The sequence below is a fragment of the Falco punctatus genome (assembly GCF_963210335.1).
Source record: "Falco punctatus genome assembly, chromosome: Z".
NCBI classification, from domain to species: domain Eukaryota; kingdom Metazoa; phylum Chordata; class Aves; order Falconiformes; family Falconidae; genus Falco; species Falco punctatus.
In genome coordinates, this window is record NC_137586.1 from 1,092,586 (window position 1) to 1,115,249 (window position 22,664).

The 22,664-nt window shown below is 48.5% G+C and overlaps 1 long non-coding RNA gene across 3 annotated transcripts in view; it reads right to left on the reverse strand.

Annotated features, from left to right (window-relative positions):
• The window catches only part of LOC308056481, a 111,932-nt gene continuing 89,268 nt past the window's right edge, over positions 1–22,664 (reverse strand). For 2 of the 3 annotated variants that reach the window (XR_013924849.1, XR_013924850.1), the window contains exon 4: positions 1–22,664. This exon is cut by the window's right edge and continues 2,455 nt beyond it. This is a non-coding gene — a long non-coding RNA (uncharacterized lncRNA). The other variant, XR_013924851.1, reaches the window with a different exon arrangement.

Genomic DNA, 22,664 nt, shown 5'->3' on the forward strand with positions numbered 1-22,664 from the left:
CACCCAAATAAATGCAGTATTTAGACACTTCTTTAAGGTTTCAAGCAGTGCCTAAAACTTGTTTCTGGTCAGGAAGACACTACACTCAGATTCACATCCTTCTTCTCCTTATTTGTTGTTGCGATTTTCTCATTATTATTATTGTTACCATTTTTATGTAATAATTAAATTTCCTCAAAAATAAAAGTTAAGATGAGACTATTAGGTAATGGAACAATATTCTATGGGGTGGCAGAAGTGCCACCGAGGATGTATTTAATTACATGAATGGAAAAAGTACCTGTAAAAAGTTGGGTTTCTCTCCAGCTCCATTTTGATGACGCTTACTGCATCAAGTAGCCATATATCATATTGCAGCTCTGATAAATTATAGAATTATTTGTCACTGCTACCCTCTATAGCAAAGAACTTTATTGTCAATGTGTTACTTGCCTTGGTTATTTATTTATTTCAGTTGATGACAACAATAAGGAGGCTCTTTCCTCGTGCCCAGGCACTCCTGGCTGTTACACACATGTGTGTCTCTGCGGATAGAGATCCCATAACCCAGAGGATACGCAGCTCGAACACTTCATGTAACATCCTCATTGGAGTCTCTTACCCAAAAGCACCTTTTTCCTGTTCTCATTATTATATTACATGTTTTCAAAATAGGGGCTTGCTTCCCAACCACATCTTTGCTATGTAAAGTAACCCCAGAGAATAAAATACTATTTTTTTTTATTTTAGCCATGAAAGAAAGACCAACACTCCACAGAAGTCTACCCCAACTCAGTAGACTGACTACTGAATTCAATTCCTGATTATCTGAAGATGTGCAACTCCTTATTCTGTCCAGTTACTCAAGCTGCAAGCCTGCCACTTAAAAAAGATTTGTTAATTGGGTTTTGGTGCCACCCGGCCCTTAACATTTCTTTTTGCTTATAAAGTAATTTTATCGTTTTCCTATAGTGAGAAAAATTGCTCCATTCGTCCTGGAAAGGAAAGTATTACCCTATTAAAGACAAACAGCTGATTAACAAAGTAAGGCTTTAAAAAATTACTATTTTTGAGTAAATAAGAAGTTTCTAAGATTAGTATTATCATGGAGCTTTTTACTTGACTCCCTGCTTCTTCACATCCAGCTTCTCGCCCTAAAACTCCAGGAAGCAGCTCGAACAGGGATGCGCGGGCTGCAGGACCTGCAGCACACAGGGGGTTGCTCCCCGGGCTGGCCCCAGGTGGGAGGACGGGACAGGGGGCTCCAGTCCTGCTCTCACTGGGAAAGCGGAGCCCGGTGCCCCACGGTGAAGTACCCTGCTGCAAAAATGCAATTTTCCCATGGGTGGTCAAAGAGCAGAAGACAACCACCATGCTCTGCAGGCTGCTCCCAAGCTTCACCTGCAGGCTGAAGACCCGGGGATGTCATTGCTGCGTGCTTAACCTAAGAAGCTCAACACTCGGATCAATGGCATCTCTCCGGAGAGCAGGGGCAAGGCAAGTGGCTTGGGTGGCACGGTGGGGCAGACCCCATGGCCCCTGGCACCCCATGTCCCACGGCCGGCTCTGCCTGCTGCCAGTGTGCCGGGGAGGGACCCAGCCGCAGGAGCATCCCTGGAGCACCCACCGCACCTTCCCTCCCGCTGCCCCCACTTATCGATACCTTCCTCGTTCCCAGACTTTTCTGGTCTGTTACCATGGCAATCCCTTGCCTCAATAAGGTCCTTGTGAACTTGTTTACCATCCCAATTATAACATTTTCAAATCCAGGCTGATTATGACAGCTCTGTGTCGCCCATCTGTGCCTGATCCGATCAGCACTTCCACAACAATGCATTGGCAGGTCACCACCGCCCTGCAGCACGCGGTCCCCCACGCTCACCGAGTGCTTCCCAGCAGCCAGGAAGCAGCAAATTTAGATGCTTGCAGGAAGTGGAGTGTTTTCTTGCTCAACGCCCAGCCTGCAAGGCAGACCAAGAGGGCAGAGGCATGTCAAAGGGGTCATTTGCCATGCTGGCACCTCCCAGACTTCCTTTAAGGAAAGTAGAATGTGAAAAAACACTTTTCTGTTGACTTTGGGATCACATCCTTGCTTGCATCCGCACGGGATTCGGCAGCGTGGAGGGGAGCTGCCATACCTTGCCGGTGATGCTTGCGGATTAGGGGCAGGAGGTGCCCGAGCCCCAGGAAGCTGGGGACACATGGTGTGCAGGACCACCCAGGGTCTGTGGGGTGCAGGACCCCTGGATCACCCAGGAACTGTGGGGTGCAGGACCCCTGGACCAGGGGCTGTGGGGTGCAGGACCCCTGGTCCACCCAATGCCTGAGGATGCTTTGGGCAGAGCCTTTTTTTCTCCTGCCTGGTCCAGGTGAACACATCTGTGGTTGGGCAGAACCTGAGTGAGGATGGGATTTAATTCTTCTGCAGGTGAGCCCGCAGGCAGTGGTGGTGCAGGGGATGCACCCACCCAGGGACGCAGATTGTGCTGCCAGGCCATTAGGCTGTTAGAGGGATTTTGACCACCTGGAAATGGTCAAATAGAGAACGTGCTGATATAATCTCAGAAAGTCCTGCAGGTGCAATCAAACTCCCGCTATAATAATTACAGTGCACCTAGTCCTTTTCTCCACATACAGCTCATGTGAGGCAGCTTGATATTAGCAGATAGTAATTGTTGATGGTGTTCAGGTGGGTACAAGAAAATTGATTTTTTACAGAGCTTGGGTTTCAGTAATAAAAGTGTTCCCAGGCACTGCTTGGGAAATCCTGGATCACCTCAGCCATGGTGTCAGCATGAGGGGACTGTGCCTGTCACGGAGAAGACGGGTCTGATCCATCTGCAGAGGACAAGATGTTGTCGCAGCTACACCCAGGATGGATTTGGCCGCAGGGCTGAATACTAAAAATGGGTAAGATACAGACTCTGAGAAAAAAGCAAAACCTATTCCTTTTCCTTTGCTTCATTTTGCAACTATTGCTCAAAACCCAGTGTGCTTTGACATCCCTTGGAAATAAACTACTTTTTCTAGTAAAAATGTGATTTGACTAAGGCTTTGGGCCTTGTGTAACAATGGAGAGGGCCAAGGGGTAGGTAACATCTCTTACAGCTGACAAAAAACAGACCAGCTTTGAGGTACAGAAGCCCTTCTTCAGACCCTGTATATTCACCACTAAATTTCATTAGGAAAAGCTGTTAATTTAGCAAAGAGGACAGGAAAAGGTACGAGAAACCAGAGACTTTAACATACCCACCAAAGAACAGATTGAGAATGGATTTCTTAATCCTCCAGGCAGGAAGGTACCGAGATCCATGGTGCAAGGTGCATCCAAATAATGTCAGGCTAGAGATAAGCAGGTTTTGGTATAAATTTTCAAAAGGGATAAAACTTTAGCTATTGGAATCATCTAGCAAGAACTATAATAAAAAGCCTGTCTCTTCAATTCTTAATATCAAGACAGATCCCCTTCTGAAAGAGTTTCTCGAGCCCAGCAACGGGACTGTGCTGGATGCAGCTATTCTGGGTCTTAGATTAAATTAAAGGATGATAATAATCCCTTGTCTCTGAATCTGTGAAAGAAAAGTACACTTAAAAAAAAAAAAAGTGCTGGTGTCACTTGTGCCAGCTTGTGACTCAACTGCAACATGCACATATTTCTCACAGTTCGGGATTTTTCCAAATAACTCGGTGTTCTCAATGGGTTCATTATGAGCCTCTGAAAGAGCATTGTTAGCATCTGCCCGGGACGGAGCCTCTGCTCCCTCTGCTTCCGTCCCCTCCCCAAACCCCGGCCTTCCCGCAGAACGCTGCTTCCACTGGGTTTTCCCAATGAAGATAAAACAAATCTGTCTGTCAGCATGTGTCTGATTAAGTATTTTCTTACTGTGCTTGAAAAAATAAGAAGGGCTTTGGTGGATAACTGGAAAAGTACAACAGTGCAGATGTCCAAAAGAAGTTTCCGAGACCCCGTATAAACTCAATATTTATCTGGAAAAGAACAAAACAAACCACAACACAACAGGAATTCGCGGTCCCTCAATGAAAACATTATAATCTTCCACAAGTACCACATTAAGTGCCTGAACACTTCCCTCGCGTCTGCGGATGCCTGCCTCCACTGGCATCGCTTTCCCGTGTGCACAGCCAGTTCTTTCTGTGTCCCTTGGCTTTTACATGGCAGAGCGTTACCCTCTGCATGTCACCGGCATCACTTTGCAGGGTGCAAATGCCCTTGGGTCACTGGGGGAGCAGGCGGTGGAGGGCAGAGCCCTGCTGCCTCTCCTTCTGCATGGCTCCTCATCTCCTCCAACAACTGCCCCCAAGGCAGCAGCTTTCCAACCCCATGGCTTGACCTGCAAAGAATGTCACAGTTTTCAAGTGATGCATAATATGGGTATAATTTTTAGCAACCAAATGATCTTTGGTTTCAGAATGAATATGAAGTTGCAGCCTATTTTTTTTGTTGTTTGTTTTGCTTTTGTCTGACAATTACTGAAAGCTGATTTCCAGTACATAACCCAGCTTTCTGAGGAAGCGCAAAGGGGTTTGCAAGTTAGCTCCGCACGCAGCGCTTGCTGCTGGACAGGGTTTTGCTCTCTGGGAAGGAAGGCTCCTGCTCCCAGCCACCAGGCACCTCTGCTGCAGCACCTCTGGCTTTCCCTAGGGATCTCAGCTCTGTGTCCAGCCCTGCCTGGCCAGGCACTTCCAAGATGCCGGCACGGGGCGCTGGAGCCGCAGGCAGCGTGTGCCACCAGCCCAGGGAGGGGGACATTTCCCTCCCTACTACCCCAAGCCTGGAACAGAGCATGGATTTATTCTCTCAGTACAAACATCACAGGAGGTTATAGGCTTGAACAGGCTTCCAGAGTACCATTTCTCTCTCATTTTTTTCTCATCTCATTTTCATCCCATTTCTGTTTCTCTGATTCCAATTTCAAATTCTGGAACAGCAATCGAGAGACTTTTGCTTATGAGCAGCAGCAAAAGCTACCAGTAGCTTAATGAGTGGACAGCACTGGCATGCAAACAGCCAAGTAGCAGCTTTTGAGTAGCATATCTCCATCCTCCTCCTGCCCATGGTCAGGCTGCCTCTCCTTGGGTTTGAAGGGAGAGTTCCCATCCTCGTCTGCGTCTGCCTGCCCTGCATGGCTACGCTGTGCACTACCATGTGGCCGTGGGGACCTGGTTCCCTTTCAATCCATTTGCAACACTAGAAAAATGATGGGGTTTGGGGTGTTTGGGTGTGGGGTTTTTTCAGATCCATTTTCTGGTTTTGTTTGCCATTAAATCCTAACTCAATTTCAGATGTGCCTGTGGCAGACAATTTTAGTTAAACACCGCCTTGCCTGCCAGAATACTTCTACCGTCCTTTGGTTTTTAATCCCACTAAGCTGAGAACATCTTTCACTTAGTTTGGAGAGACACAGCTGAAAAAAAAAGAAGAGCACAGAAGGACCATTTTTAAAAATGGATGTGTCTGTGCATTGGGGCCGGGGCCATTTCTCTTACTTGAGTTGGTGGTGCCTGACAGCGCCGCGAGCCTGCAGCTGCTGCCAGCAGAGATGGTGCTGCGGGCAAGGAGAAGGGCATGGAGGAGCCTTTCATCCTGACATCCCTTCCCCTGGCCTGCGTTAGCGACCTTGCTCCTGCCTAGAGGTTACACCGTGGAAATCCGCATGAGGCACGGATTGTGTTCGCAGTTTCTTGGGGTGCAGAGGTGGCTTGCTGGGCAGGACGGGTACCCATGCCACGCTCCATGCTGCAGGAATGCAACATACAGCAGCGCATCACCTCCCACAGGGACCACTGATCCTGCTGCTCCGGCTGCTCCTGGTACTGCTGCTGCTCCTGCCCAACGGCTCTTCTCTGCTGTTCAGCACACTCACTGTGTGCCAGGTCTTGCACTGGGCACAGCTTAGGTAGGGAAGGGTCAAACCCTAAGCCTGTGCCTCAGCTGGGGATCTTGTCACTTGGAATTTCTGGCCCTGTGTCTTTCTGTGCTTTTCCCTGTCCCGGGCAAAGCTGGGTCCCCTCCAGTTGCTAAGTTGCTGCTGGTATGGCACCCTCCATGTGTGGCCACCATGGTTTTTTTTTTTCATTCATGTACAGTGTTCTTCGCTAATTTTGTATTTTTATAAATATTTATACTGCTGTTCTCACACAGCAAGCTGCTGCATTATGCTAATATTGGAATTTCCTAGAAAAAAAAAAAAAATCATTCAAATTCCTCCTGGTCAGAAGACCTGGGCTTGGTGTCCCTCCTGTGAGTTTAAAGTATTGTAGCCAGCCCTGCTAACGTCTTGTTTCTGCCTCAGCAGGAGAAGCAGGACTCAACAGCACTTCTTGGGCTGCGGAGTGGCCAGTGCTTGCAGATGCCAGGGTGGGCTCCAAGCGGCTGGGGCTCTCCGGTGGAGGCGAGCCTCATGCACGCACACTGAAGGGCAGGTTAAACCTTTATTTGTTGACCAGATGATTCAGCTGCCTTGTTGGATCTTTGGTTTTGATCCAATTTCCAGGGCATTTGGAAAACAAACCAGAATTAGTTCAGTTACCTAAGTTGATTACTGTGTTTGTTATTTAAAACAGAAAACTTCTATTAATACATGACAGGACAAATGCCTCTGCTCCTTCCAAGGGACACAGCTGTGTCCTCCAGCTCAACCCAAGTCCTTGCTCCCACCCTGTTTCCATGCTTTTCTTCTTTGACTCAGCAGTGTGAGCACAGCATCACCTTCCAGCGGGGCATCTCACCCCAGCCCACCCCCGCACCCCGAGCATCTCCAGCTAGCTCCATGGCTCCTCCCAGCACCTGACAAGCCCCATACATATCTCCCAGCTCCACTTGCCGTGGTGGACATGCTGGTCACTTAAACAAGCCTGGGCTTTTTAATTACCTAGTGCCCAGTGCAGAGCTTGCCAGTGCTGCTGCCTTCCCAGTAACCACCTCGTAATCCTCTTGACTCTCTAGGAAGATGCTGCCGCTGGATTTCAGGCACATTCTTCAGGGCAGGGATTTGCATGCAAGTGTCTTGTTGTATGTTTGGCTTTCGGCCCAGGGCTGGATTTAGTCATATACGGCGTTCATTTTAGATTCTTAAAAAAACCTGAGGGTGAAGTAGGGCTGGTGGCTGGAGATTTCTGTTTTGTTGGCATTGAGGAGACAGATTCATCTTTGTGTCACAGTGGAGAAAAATTCAAAGAAAACTGGTTTTGGTGGAATTTCCTCTTGCTCTTGATGGGAAATGGGTCAGGAGCAGAGTTCACTCCCCTGTGCCCACAGAGCCTCTCCAGGGCCACCCGCTGCCTGGGGGCACCTGCTCCACCAGGCTCCTCAGCTGGAGGGGAAGGGGATGGCTGGCTGTTTTCTGCTCCTACAAAAAGCCCCGCTTTCAGCCAAATCCAGGGTTTCCAGTGAGACTGGGAAGAGCTGAGAAAGGGAGCTCAGGGCAGCGGTAGGGGCTTGGGGCTGGGGATCCGGACAACCCTGCAGTGGCACAACCCGGAGTCTCCTCTTGCAGCAGGCAGTGGCACTGAGTGGGGGGCACCCATGCCGGGATACCCACCCTGTTAAATGGGTCCTCAGTTACAGGAAAGAAAATGGAAAGGTGAAATGCTTGTATGTGGTGGCCGTGCAAACTTACCCGTGAGTTTCTACCAATTACTCTGGGGCAGAGCCCTTGCACATGACAACCGGGGAGTGTGGGCAGGCTGGGGCTGCACGGGAGGGTCCTCTGCCTCACTGAGCCCCCACTCACCCAGCCCAGGGGCAGGGCAGAGAGCATGTGGGCAAAGCAAGCGCCCAGCTCCAAACCCGTGCTGAGCCAGAGGATTACATAAAGCATCCCATCAGGAAATAGAAATGCCACCGGATGACTCATTCAGCCAGCATCTCACAGGAACTGTGAATTTCTTCTTTTATGAAAACATTTTGGGACTTTTCTGGAAATTCATAGTTTAGAATTTGTGCTCAAGAATGGTGTGAGCAAATATTCACAGCCATTTTCCCCTGTGAAGCCGAGTAGCTGACTGTTGGCAGGATGTGCCAGTGAGGACCACAAGACGGAGGAGGAGAGCACTGCTACGTGTCCTTTGGGTTTCCCTACAGAAGGGGGTTCGGGCTGCTGCCTCGGGGGTCCTTGAGCTGCAGACCTGCTCTGTCACCCGCCCCCCGGGCATAGGTAGGGCTGGGCAGGTGGAGTGGAAGGGTATTGCCCTCAGTGTTTTGCAGATGCAGGGATTGTGCATTCAAAGGCAGCTTTTATTCTAACAGAGAAACCAGGATCGATGGGCTCTGCTGGGTGCTAGAGCCTGAAGCCACGCCACGGCTGCAGCTACCAGCAGGTCATCCCCAGCTCATGGCTCTGGAGCTGTGGGACTGGCCCCTGCCCTGCTGCTGGTCCCAGAGCCTATCTCTGGTTCTCGTGGTGAATCATTAGCTTTTTAACACAGAAACTTTCTGTTGTGTGAGGAAACAAATGGTACTTTAGATGGGAAGACCCTTTATTTTTAATTGGGGATGATTGAAAGACAGATGATCAGCAAGGACAGGCTCACTATGAACCTTGAAATGATTTGTAATAAACCTTGGCTCCCTGAAAATACAGATCATGTGTTCACTGGAGATAACGTATGATTAAGATTGGTACTTATATTATACTCCATTTTCAAAGTGTACATATTAGAGTGAGCCATATTCAGGTCTTCACAAAACATGCTCCAGGAAAAAATATAAAGGGTCACATCTCAGCTTTGGTAAATTGGCAGGAATGATATGATAGACATTCCTCCATGAGAGGCTCCAAAACATTTTAATTTGCCTGTTTATTTGTTTTTAATCTGGTAGCATCTCTGGCAAAGCTGGTGGTGGCAGGGCTGTGTGGGCAACTCCAGGCTGGCTCGGCAATGGGGCACTTCTGTCCTTCCCCAGGTCTCGCTCTTTCTCCCTCCCACTTCACCTATGCTGCTTGTCAAACACATATGCCTCCAAAATGTGGCTGCTTCCAGTTCCCAGATTTCTCAGGAGAGGGTGAATAAAGGTGATATGCTAAAACAGGGACTTAATATTCAGCTTTCCATATCATTCACCTCTTTTTGATGGTTTATTATGATCGAAGGTACAACTCTATTGAGAGATCAGTGCCTGCTGAAATTTTAAAAAGAATGGGGAAAATTGTATACAGTTATAGAATTTTTGATATGCATGTTAGTTTTAATGTGAGTGACATTATCATAATTTAAGAGGAGATGTGAAACATTCAGATACAATAGCTGATGTAATTAAATGTAGAAGGGAGTTGCAGGGAAATGACAGGTTTCCATTTTCAGTACAAACACTTTTCCAAAAATTACGGGTGCTCAGCAACAAATATGACACCTATCTAAATTCAGGGAGTACAAAATTTTCATATTCATATTAAAAGAGAATGTGGAATCAGAAATCAGACCAAATGGTGGGAACGTTGTAGTGGCGAAGATGGTGTGAGCAGAGAGGGAGGCAGGGCCGACCTGTGGCTCTGAGCACCTCTTCCAAGAGTTAGAGAACAAATCCTGACCACGGCTGTGCTGTGGAAGGCTGGAAGCGATGCAGTCCTGCCTCACACCCAACTCACATGTTGCAACTCCTTTTTGTTTTCTGCACAGTGATGACCCTGCATTGCTCCCCGGAGCTCCTGCCCAAGCTCCAAACTCTTCCTCCTCCTCCTCCTCCTCCGGGTCCCTGCAGCCCCGTACATGGGTCTGGCAGGACAGTGCTGGGGAAGGGTGCTGAGCTTTCGGGAGCGCTGTGGGGATGGAGGGTGAGTTGTACTGCAGAGAAAGGAGGGGACCGGGAGGTGCTGCTGGGGAGGAGGCAGATCGGTGGGCGTTTGCTGATTTTATTTTCTTTATGGAAATGCAACAATTGCCTCCATTCAGCAGATGAAGAAATGAGTCACAGAGAAGTTGATGGCTCGCATGTAGTGGCAGAAGACATCTGCGTCCCGTCAGGTGGCGGAGGCATCCCTGCTGGCTGCCCCCATCTTTCCTCCTCCCCTTTGTGTCCTCGGCCAGCGTGTTTGCACCCTGATCAGCCAAAACGCTGCGCGGGGCTAGGGGGTTCTCCGAGGCTCGAGGCTCTGCAACAGCAGAAGAGACTTGCTGCAATGGCAACTATTCCATCACTGAAAACTAGGGGGAAGAATTACACCGGGCTGGGAGCCGCTGATAAACAGGCGGCTGGCACAGAGAGGGGATTTCTTTCTTCTGGTACCTTGCACTTCTGCAAGTCACAACTTTGTTAGGCAGCGCCGAGCTGTGCATTCAGAAACCCAACTGCAGGCTCCCCGTCTTTTCCATGTCTATTTGCATCCCAGCCAGCAGCACATCACCAGGCCAGATGCTCAGTGGGGAGGGACTGGTGCACGGCCAGGGAAGTGGGGGAAAGCATCCTTTACCCTGGCTGTGCAGCTCCTCTGGAGCCTGCAGCCGGAGAGGGAAACCGGGAGTGGGAACAACAGAGGTAATCACCTTTCCCTAGTAATTCTTAAAGCAGGAGGGGAGCCACGTGCGGCAGTGATCGTGAACTTGAAATGGCTCGGTTTAGAGCTGAAGTGAAACTGCAGAAACTCCTTGCTCCAGCTGAGGAGCTTGTGGAAATAAAGCTTACAAAGCTGGAGAAAGGGTAGATCCACTGCTGGTGTAAATCAGCACCGCAGCCCTGGCAGGAAAGAGTCTGGCTAGTTTATCTGTGCACAAGATCTGGACTGCAAAGCCTGGCCACGGAGGGATGTTAATTAACGTTTGCTGGTGTGATTAAAGCAAGCCAGGAGCTAGTGAAGGTGGCTGGGTTGGGGAGCACTCCCCGGGGGAGAGGCAAGCTTGCAGTTTCACAGCTCGGGTTTCCCCAGCTGCAGAGCCCGTTGCCCTTCCCATCTCCAAAGGCCGACCGCAGCAGTGCTTTTGCTGCTGGGAAACATCCACTGGCTGGGAATGACTGCCAAAAACCGTGGGGCTGAATGTTACGCAGCCCTCAAATGTTACACCTGGGAGCACAATGGGAATCCCTGAGCGGGGACACAGTGGGGATGATGTGGGGACCGACCCCACTGGGACACAGGGGGTGGAGGGACATCACCTGAAGGATGGATACCCACTTCCAATTTGCACAAACCATATAGAAAACAGGGACATTAGACTTCTTTTCATTGAATAGTATGCAAATCCAGGCTTCTTTTAATATCTTCACACAGAGAGTTTGCCAGAGCAGTACACAGCTGCATGGTAGTGAAATCCTCTCTGATGACTGGTTAGAAAACCAGAAGATTTGGTGCTGCTTGTAAGACGTCCTCCTCCTCTGATGCAGAGCTCGTTTGCTTGGTAGACAGTTCTCATGATCATTTCAAGCAGAAGGTAGCGATGGCGACTTGGCAAGACCCACACTGAAAATCCGTATTTGGATCATGAATCAGTACCATAATTTCTGTGTAAAGGAACACTTCAGGAGGATTTATAGCATAGCATGCTAACATCGGATCTGCTTGTCACAGATCATGTTAAAGGCTACAGATAAAAGGTTTGCAGTTTACAGCCCTGGAAAATTAGAATGAATTCCCTGCTGTGAGCACGGAGCAATGACTAGCAGAAATCTTTCCTGAGACACTCAGTTGGACCAAGAGCCACAGCTGACTGATGGCAAAAACCACTGCAAGAAAATGATTATGTACCTGGACCAGCCCCCCGGTGACTCCCCATAGCAGCAGTGCACGGCAGTGGCGGTGGCCGAGCGGTGCTGGCAGCCCTGGCGCAAATGGCCTGTGGGGACATGGTTAACCCTGGCAAAAGTTAGGGAGTATAATGATCTAGCTAAAAAATAAGTGAATATATTTGGAGGAGACAGCTTTTCTGTACACTCCTTTCTTTGCTGAAAGGACTTTCTGCTTCTTTTTAATTCAGGATCTCTGACCTGTAATGAAAATCATGTCTGAATTAGTTTGTTGGTTTGGTTTTTTTTTTTTAATTATTTAAAGCTAAGACCGTATAATAAACTTTTCCTAGTTAGTGGTTTCGGGTTTTTTTCTTATTTAAAGCTAAGATCTTATAATGCACACAGACTTCTGCTGTTCCAGAAGTCTGGTAGCAAACACTGCTGTTGTGAACCAAACCTCTGCCAGCTCCGTAGCCAAGTACCAGCTGAATTCAGGGAAGTTCAGGTAAAACCCAGCTCCCACAACCAACCCGCTAACGTCTAAATGGCTGAAACCCCATTTCTAAGCATGCAAAAATATTATAGCTTCATGCAACTATACTTCAGAATTCTTCAAAAATTCAAGGGTTTCACTGAAAACAATGATCAAATCCACACACCCCTGAGCAAAGCCAGTCACATGCCAGGCAGGCACACAGAAAACTCCACTTTCAACACACTTAGGAAAGACTCGTTAGACTCATTCAGATTTATTCTGTGAGATTTTAGGATGTTGAAGATCGAAACGCAAAGTAAAATTTCTAAAACATTGAAACTAATACGTAGAAAAAAATAAGAAGTTTGACGAAAAAGCTTCCAAAATGAGAGCACAGAATTTTTCACATAGAAGAGATGTACAAAATCTCTATGAACATGTTTTCTCTTTTCAAAAGCTGTTTTCTAAATGTCAGTTTTATCGCCTTTTTTTAAAACCATTTATGACCATATGTGTTTTTATGATATTCACAACATGCTTGTGCCACACAAGATGCAAATGTAATTTCCTGTTATAATGGCACAATATGCATAGCAACAAATGAGAAATGAGTGACACAAAATAATGAAAAGTGGCTCTGTGTGTGCGTGTGTGTGCGCCTGGAAGGGTCTTTTTTTTCCCCCTAGAAGGGAATTACCCCAACTATTGACAGGGGGTTCAGGCTCCTATTCCTGCACAGCCGGTGCCCACATGTGGGGGTTGACCAAAACTCATTCCAAGGTGTCTTTCAACTCTTCAATTAGCAATTAAAGAGACCTTTTCATCACAGATGCCATCTCTTTGTACAAGCAGGAGTCAGATTGTCCATTAATTGCCTTACTACAGCTTCATCCACTCCAGCAAGTCCTTTCACCAGGTGATCCCCTTTCCCACCCTGTCCGGATGAGTGTGAAGGACTCTTGGGTGAGAAGGTGGAGGGGTAGGCATCTCCCCAGAGTGGCAACCGGGGCCAGCGGCAGCAGCTGACCTTGGAGAAAGATTAATTGTGCTGGGGCTGTGCATCCCTGCAATGCTCTTGCAGCATATGCAGGACTTGGACACGTGCTGGGAAGTGAGAAAGGTGAAAGAAGTTAGTAAAAAGACTGGAGGAAGACAAAAAATAGCAAGATGACTTGGCATAATTAGTCAAATGTGTTTTGCGAGGTCTTAAGAGACAGCTGCCGGCAGTCCAAATCTCTGCTCCCTCTGCGCAAACGCTGCAGTAAGAAGTGGTGCTGCCTGTGCTGGGACACTGCGGGACAGGAAGGGATGAGAAGACAAGGAAGAAAAAGGAGATGCACAGTAGGGCAAGGAGGGGAATAGTGATTCCCCTGCTGAGCCTCCCAGCCCCTGGCACTGCTTGTTCCTTGCACTAGGAGCCCTCCAGGGATGAGACCTCCTCCATCTCTTCCGCATGGAAATCCCGACCTCCACCAGGGATTAAAAATGAAAAGTTTTTACATTAGCACTGTTGCTGCTGTTGCTTTCAGAGCAGCCACTCCTGGCCATTTGGGCCAGGGCCACCATCACCTCGGGAGGTACCCTTCCTCCCAGGCTTGCAACCTCAGGGCACCACAGCATTGCATGGAGCAAGCTGTACTGTTGCTCCTGGTAACAGACACATCTGACAGCACATTTTGCAGCTGACCTAATAAGAAATGCAGAGTGAGATGCTCCCTGGGGCTAGCTTTGCCCCAGGACATGTGCCACCCATCGCTCAGCTGCAGGGAAACACCACTGTGCCATGGTGCGGGGCGAAGACGCAGCATCGCCTGTGCCCTGCTCCCATGGCCGGCATGCCGCGGTGACCTGCCAGCTCTAAATTCAGGGCCTGTTACCTGCCCGCGCCATGGCAGCAAACCAAGAGAAGCACTGGTGAGTTGAAGACGAAGGCAGCATGGGAGAAGCAGTGCAGAACACGACCCTGGCTTGGGCAGAGCACATGGCGCCTGCTGGGCATGCGCCTTCTGCTGGGGCTGCCAGCTTGTGCCATGGTCACCGCCGCAGTGCTGCATGGCACGGAACAGCTGCAATGGCTTTCTTGCTGCTTTGGGAAAAAAAACCAACACTGAAAAAAGTGGGAAAATACATCATCAGGAAATGCCTGATTAAATACCCCTGGCGCATGGCAGCTGAACCACCGAAACAAATGCCATAAAGAAACAAATTAACAAAAAACAGAGGAAGAATTTCCTGGGAGGTGAAAGACGCCCGGGGGCTGCTGGGACAGTTTTGGCTGGTGCCCCGGGGCGAGAGTAGCGCTGGGTGGGGGGCATGGGCCGGGGGCTCCGTCAGCATGCCAAGGGGGGTTTGATCCCCCCTCCGACCAGTCATTACTCAATAACTGAACAAAAAGGGGCTTTGAGGCAGCACAGCTGACAGCGACTAATACTACATCGCAAAAATGTATTTTTAAACCAGCTGCGAACTTCAAAAGCCTCAAGTGAAATATTTTATTTCCCATTTTAAGTAAGCTCTGAATGCACAACACGTTGTGACTGGGGCTGGTTGGGAAAGTGTTCACTGAAACAGTTTCTTGCAGGAAAAAGACTGTTTGAAAAACCCCAATCTTGTCAAGAAGCCGTATCACACTCAGCACAAAAAAAATTACACAGAAAAACATTTAGAAACAAAAAAGTGCATTCAAAGTTTTCAATAGCTATTTTAAACATTTTGATTTTTAATAATGTTTTCATTTTATGCTCCTGTTATCTTAATGGTATGATATATTGCCACTTACTATGTCAGAATAGGATAAAATGCAACATTGAAATATTTCATTATATTAATCCTGCGTTTTAATCATTAAGGAAATTTGCAATCGAATATCAATTGAAACAGTTTATCCTCTCAAGAATAAAGTACTTTGCATTACTGTAAAATGATCTGAAAGCTGGATTTATGGCTTTATTTGAGAATCCACAATTGATTACACCATATTTCAGGGTCTTATTTGCTCTCCACAAAATGCCAAACCCTCCCAAAGACACATCACTGCTTTCACGGATTTATAGACGGCAAGGAACCGTCACCACAGCCGGCGCTGACATGCGCTCCACCGCCGCGATCAATAATCCAGGATCAACAATACATGTAGCAGCTCGGAGAATTTAAAACACCTGAGATGAAATTCTGAAAAAAAACAGATCAGAGCATCCAAAAATAGGAATAGGCAGGGAAATCCCATTTCCTGAGAAATTTTAGACACCTTTGTGCTTTTTTTTCCCGCTGGGAGCAAGTGTCAAAGTGTTATCCTTCCTCACAAAGCGTACATCAACGGTTCAGGCTAGTTCTGGATGTGACCTTCGGTGACACATACAGGCTGTTAAAAAGGGGAAAAAACCGTTGTTGTACTTAAAATATTAATACCTCGGCTCGCAGACTGACACGTGTAGCGGTTCAGGGAAAACATTCCTATGGGCTTCAGCCACCTGATTTTAGCTTTTGTAGGAATTACTCATTGAATAATAAATTTCTATGAATTATTCACAGATTTTGCATGTAATACACTGAAAGACAATTCCCATCTCAATGTGCATTTTTAAGTGTGCAACTTTACCACGACTTCTGAAGGCGATGCTGCCCCTCACGCAGCAGCCACGGACGGGCACCAACATCTCCTCCTCACACCTCACTGAGGTCACAGGTTGAAATCCCAGCGGAGACCAGGTGTGGGCTTCCTCCACCATCTGTGAATCCAGGATGAAATATTCCTGCTGCACCGGTAAAACGCAGATGTCGGGGTGTGGAGGCCGCTTGCCTGCACCCTGCCTGACCCAGGCATGCTCTGGGAGGCAGCAAGGGCAGTGGGGGAGCACGGGCAGCTGCCCCCTCGCCCTCCTGATCCTGCCTGTAGGCACGTGCCTAGGAATGGCACTTCTGCACCATAAAGCACAGCAATAAAGGTGATAATTTCCTGCAAGTGCTGCAAAAGCAGCCGATGGAATTAATCACATATAAAGTTTGATTCCAGTTGAACATCTTTTCCCATTTATAAAACGTCTTCTGTGTTATTTGGGCGTGGGGCGGGTGCCCGTTGGCTCGCTGTGGTGGTGCCTTGGTGGCTGCAGCGCTTCCCTGCTCACTGCTGGGCATTCCTCACTCTCTGACAAGGCACCAGCTCTTACCTCTGAGCAGCCATGGGGTGGCCCGGGAAGGCTCTGGAGAGCATCAGGCACAGGATGGACAGGACAATTCAGTGGACACTTGGTTGTGCCAATGTTTGCATACACAGCAACCTTCATGTGTCCCATGTTACCCAGCACACATGTGTAAACCCATACTCAGTGACTGGTGTGCCAGCAGCATCTCAGGGTGCAAGTTCGCAGGCACAAGTTCGGGGGCTGTCCTCATCGCCTGCTTCCACACATGAACCTTCCCTTACCCTGCACTCTCACACCCACGGGAGCCCCTTGCCCGTCTGAGCCACGGGGGTTGCCCAGCACAGGTCCAGCCCTGCCGCCAGCGGGATGCCATGCCGGGACCCAGTGTGGCACCAGGCAAAGCTATACTGGGCTGCCAGCACCGAGCGCTGATGGCAATGAATGAAGGGGCACGGAGCTGCTGGAGTGGCGCTGGAGGAGGCCATGGGGTGACCTGGGGCTGGAGCACCTCTGCTGCAGGGACTGGCTGGGAGAGCTGGGGTGGTTCAGCCTGGAGAGGAGAAGGCTCTGGGGAGACCTTCCAGCACCTGAAGGGGCTGACAGGAAAGATGGGGACAGACATGTCAGTAGCGATAGGACAAAGGCTAATGGTTTTAAAGTGAAAGAGGGCAGGTTTAGATGGGTCTTCGGACGGAATTGTTCCCTGTGAGGGTGCTGAGGCACTGGCCGCCTGGGGCAGCTGTGGGTGCCCCGTCCCCGGCAGTGCCCATGGCCAGGCTGGGGCTGGGACCCACCTGGGCTGGGGGGAGGTGCAGGGGATGGCCCAGGGGGGGCTTTGAGGTCCCTCTCGACCCAAACCATGCTGTGGATCTGTGGTTCTATGATACGAATTGAATTTTACTCCACGGCAAACACTGTCATGGCACCGGGGGATGGAGCCTGGCCATTCACTACGAGCGGAGGAGCCGTTTTGGTGGCGTGCAAGGGGTTGTAGCTCCCTTGGCGAGGGGTCAGGGCTGCACTTGCTCACATGGTGATGGGCATCTCCCTTACGTATTTATGAATGATACACAGATAGAATTATTTTTTTTTCCAAATGTGTGCAATATCATGTTGTCCTAATTTAGGAGCTTTTGTATCTCATCATAAAGAGCCCTACAACAAGAGGATTAAGGGAAAACTCTTTGAAAATCAGCCCTCATGTTATTGCTTCTTGATGGACTAACAATTCAGATCTAATTGATCACGGCATTAATTATACATAATCTCTATGTACTCGGGTAGCCTTGTGGGATATTTCTAATCAAATTAAAACTAATTCAAAGCAATCTGACATTACAGAATGTTTTGTCTCTATTTTAGGACAGGGAGTCAGGGGATATGAAATGCATATTACATCTTGATCTGAGTGCATGCACTGTAAAAAGACCTCTAATATAATCACTTCCACGCAGCGGTGATTATGAGTAAGGTAGTCGTGTGGCTCACAGAAATGACTTTTTAAAAAAATAAATTAAACTGGCAACATGAAAAATCTGCTAAGTCGAAATGTCAGCGCAAGCGAGTTGATGCTGGTGGCGGAGGTAGGGAGGGCAGCGGGCAGCCCCCCTGCCCGGGCACCCCACACACACTCCCAGCCAAGTGCCCAGGGGACCAGGGTGCTCGGAGCAGGGGGAGGCTGTTTAGTCGAAGCCCTAATAACAGATATACATTTGCAGATTAGAGGGCTTTTCATCATTTTAAACTGAAAGCATGGGTAGATGTGTTTTGATTTCTTTTTATGAAAACACTCCGAGGAGTTGGGAGGACATATTTAAGTTAAAAATAGTGGGTTTAATTGAAAGTAAAAAGGCAGCATGCTTACCTCACAGCTTGAATGGAGCCCGTCCAAAAACACACAGCAAGAAAAAAGGAGTGGGGATGTGATGCTCATCTGGTGTAAATCAGCGCAGCTTTATGGGCTTCATCCTGCCGAGTGTCTGGCCCCACTTATCACCTTCCCCACGCCAGGGGAGCTGCCAGTGGCCCCAGCAGCAGGAGGGGGCCCAGCCCGGTGGGGTGCTGGGTGCCGAGGGCTGCCGGGGTGCGGGGACGGCCGGGGGCTGCTCACCCAGGTGCTCAGCACCCGCGGCTCCCCTTTGACCCAAACTTGTTAAAATCTTTGAAGGTTTCATGTTAGCGGCTCTCTGTATGTTTAGAATAAGAAAACACATTGGAAACTTCAATAAAAAGTAGTTTATTGATTCTAATTAAATTGTAGTGTGTTTTTTTTTTTAAAGGTATAGCAGACACTGATCCTAGTTAACTTTAATTTAGGACTGACATTTACATGCTGCCTAAGAAGTGGGAATTCAGAGTGGACAACTCATTTTAATTTTGGTGGAAAATATCATTTAAATGCCAGAAAACTGCATATTTAACATTTGCGGTAATTAAGTGACTTTAATTTAATAATACATCTCTCTTGTCTGTATCTATTTACACTCATTCCTCTGCCTTGGCCTGACACATTCTGAAGTGATTGGACTACTACTAATTACTTCTTTTTAAGTGTAAATATGTTTTAATACTTTTTTCTAGCCAGGTAGCATGTTTACTATTTAGTCAATAATAACTTTTTATAATGAAATCCTTAATTCGGGACCTTCTTTCGTACAAGATTTTCCGTCTATCCCACAGCAGAAACAAGTCTAGACTGACTAGTCTGCATCTGGTCTGGGTGTAAATTCCTCTAAACCACCATCTGGAATTGTTTTCATATAAACACAAAGAAAATTCTACAATAACCCCCTGCACCACCCTTAGACATCTTTGAATTGTTGTTTAAAAGCTCACTTTTCTGTTTTCCTCCTTGGTAGCACTTCATTTTACAGGGCACAACATGCAAATCCATAGCCCCTGTTTTAAAATTCCTGGTGGGAGATGGGGATTCTAGTCTTTTTCCCATTGTGCATGGTGGGCAGCACTGACCCTTTCCTGGTTTCTCCTCTATTTTCTACCCAAAGTGCAGGAGGAGAGAAACGTGGTTTCCCTTAGCAATTTCTCCCTTGGTGGAAACACCCCTTAGGGGCTTATTCTGCAATGAGGCGCTAAAGCTTTAAAATCTGATCTGGGTTTCATGCTGAAATTAAAAAAAAAAAAAAACACAAACAAAAAAAAAAACCAACCCAACAAAAAAAAACCCAAAAAAGCATCTTCCCCATCTTCTGATGCAAAACATGCTGATGTGTCAAAATTTTACAAATATTTCTGAGCCATGGTGGGACTGCAAGTAGAAGCGAGCAGATCTGGGGAGAAACTGGAGCGGAAGGGGAAATTCAGGAAAAACTCTTGCTCATACTCGCCAGCAGCCCCCACCTTGCTTTGGTGCCCGGTGCTGTCCTGGGCCACACCAACCCTTGCGGACCCAGGCTCCTGCCTGGTGCAGCCAGGTGAGAGCCCATCGCCGGGTCCTTATAAGAGCCCAGGCACCCAGTGCCCTGGGCCACCCAAACCGGCTGGTACCCTTCATCCAGCCTTTCTCTTGTCCTTACAAAACGCACCAGAAGCAAGCACCTGAGGCTCTGTGCTCTGCGAGATACCCTTCACCTGGGGTCGTGCTGCTCTTTCTCATCCATACATCTTCAAGTGCTTTGATGTCCAGCTCTAAGATGCTGCTGCGCCTCTTTGCTGACTGCTGAGGATTTTGCTCCATATGTTATCGCTAGAAGTGTACATGTGTCAAACCCCTTTTTGAGCAGAGTTAGCTTAATGATACCTATTATTTAAGAACTGTAAATCAGTTTAATATTCTAATTAAGCCATTCAGTACCTTCAGACACACAGTGTACTGGAGTCCTCATGACCATATGGATATGCTTTGGAAACTGCGTGGCTGGGCACACTGGGATTTAGCCATATGACTCCCATTAACAAACAGGAGGTATAGAAATGGACCCATGCTCCCCAGTCCAACCCCCTCCAGATCCAGGAGCACCAGGCAGTGAACTGAGGGATCTGGGCACCTGAGGTGGCTGAGTACCAGAGGCAAAGGCCATCATAAAACGCTGAGGTCTAGTCCTGGGAGAGCATCCTGTGCCCCATGCCCCTGGGAGGGAGGCGGGGGGAGCAGCTGGGGCAACGTGAAGGAGCCAGGGAGCAGGACTGGGGGCTCTGATACCAGCCCCAGCCTTGCTCCTCACAGCACAGGCTCCCTGGCTTAGGGGGTACACCCTGAGAGGGTCCCAACACTGCACCAGACCACAGTTCCAGCGGGGGCAGCAGGGCCCCCCCACCCCCCTGCGGCCCTCGGGCTGCTCCCTGCCCCCCTCCCACCGGACAGCCCATTGTGCCGGCAGAAAGGCTCAGCAGCAGATTTACCCACTGGGCACCTAACTGAGCCCAACAGACTCAGTGCGGACAAGCTCTTCTGTCAAATGACTCCGACTATTTATAATTTAGTCATTAGCCCTAATTAATATTTCAAATGAGGCTGAGCCCAGAATCCAGCAGGAAGGTTGTGATGGCAGGATAGTGCCCGGGCAGCCAAGGGCTGGCTTGCTGGGGACAGACACCAGCCATGTTCTGCTGCACATGACCCAGAGATTTCCAAGTGAAAACAATTCAGTGATTTTTCTTTTGTTCTCTTTAAGAAGGGGAGTGGGATGTGGGGGGTTTGCTCCCCAGCCCCTGGGTCCCTGCAGCACCCCCAGGCAGGAGGCTCCCACCTCGCCCCACACCCTGCCGAGCCGCAGCTCCCTGTGTTGCCAAGGTACTGGGGCAAGTCCTCCGAAGATACAAACCTGTGTTAAGGGATGAGTAGGAAGAGTGCAGCTGCCTCCTCTGAGCACTGGCAATAGCCTGCAACCCACATTACGATGTGCGGAGAAAATGGCTCAGATAGCTCCTCTTTATTATAGGATGCAACCCCTGGCAGATCGCTGAGGCTGAACTCAGTGAAAGAAATCTTGTGCTTCACAACAGATGTTTCTAAATGTTTGGATTTATTTTTAATGAAGGTTTTACAAGAGTAAATTCCAGTTTATAAGGCGCTTTTTTTTTCTTTTTTTTTTTTTCTTTCTTTCTTTCTTTTTCCCGAGGACAGAAGAGGTTTTGGAGAGTACTTTCCTCTGTTCTGGTTGAAGTTTTACTTACTGCTTTTAAAACTCCATGATTTTATGTGAGCTGCAGCCTTTACAGACAGAGCCGCTATAGCATTTCACAAATCACTACTTCTCGTGCCATGTAATGTTAAATACTGGAGCTGCAAGGCAGTGAGCTGATAGATTTACTGGGCACAGGATGCAGAAGGAGAAATTAGCTCCGTGCGCTGCAGTAAACATTTTTTTGTTTGTTTTTAGGCAAAAAGGGGCTGCAGGCAAAGCTGATCTGCCTGCGGGAAGGGAGCGACCAGGGGGCTGCAGCCACATCACCCAGCCCCCCTAGGAAAGACAGGGACAGCAGGGTCCCCAAAAGCCCTGGCTTCTGTGAACACGTGCACATCCTGCAAAAACATCATCTCAGGGAGAGGCTTCAGCCTGGGAAGTTTGGTCAGGCTTAGCAGTCATACAGCTCTTCAGAGCTGCAACTGGGATCACCAGCTATGGCTGAAGCAGGCCCTGCTCACAGTGGGGCGGGAGGTCACTGGCCCTGCTCGCAGTCGCCTGGCACTGCCAACTGAACCCTGCATTTCCAGCTGCCTCTCAGTTTGCCCGCTCCCCTGCTGTGGGGCAGTCTCCAGGTGACCTTTGGCCTTGGGGTTTTTTTCCCCACAGAAGTAAATTCAGCCATTTCTGAGAATGCGGCTTTGCAAAAAAACCTTATTATTTTAAAATATTATGTCAGGCTTTTCTTTTAGAATAACATATCGCATGGCTTGCGTTCATCTATAACGTTTCGCACAGCATCTCTGCTGTACTGGCATGTGTATATATTTAGAGAGAGAAAGTAAATACCATTTACAAGCAAAGGTCTCAGCCAAGATATTTGTTGAACAATCTTCCTAAGGTGGCTAGAAATTGATTTTTCTAGTAGTGCCAAAGTCTGTTGACAGAACAAGATAAAAGGACAAAATATTTTTTATGAAAACATGCCCAAATGTAAGTGGAGAGCTGCCTCCCGCTGCCAGCCAGCAGCCCATCTCCCATGACAGTTTGGAATGGTACTGAACCAGAGGGAACAGACCCAGCAGGGGGACACCGACACATAAAGCCCAGCGGGAAACCAAGACCCCCAGTGATGGGCAGTGGCCCCCAGCGGGAGCGCTCACCCAGCAACGCAGCACCAGGGCTCTGCCCCGTCCAACGCAGCGGCTGTGCAGCCCTCGCCTCATGAGATGGGATCTTCTCTATTAGTTTTCAACCCTTGATCAAGTTTCCAGGCATTTTTGTATTACACTTGATTTAGCTTT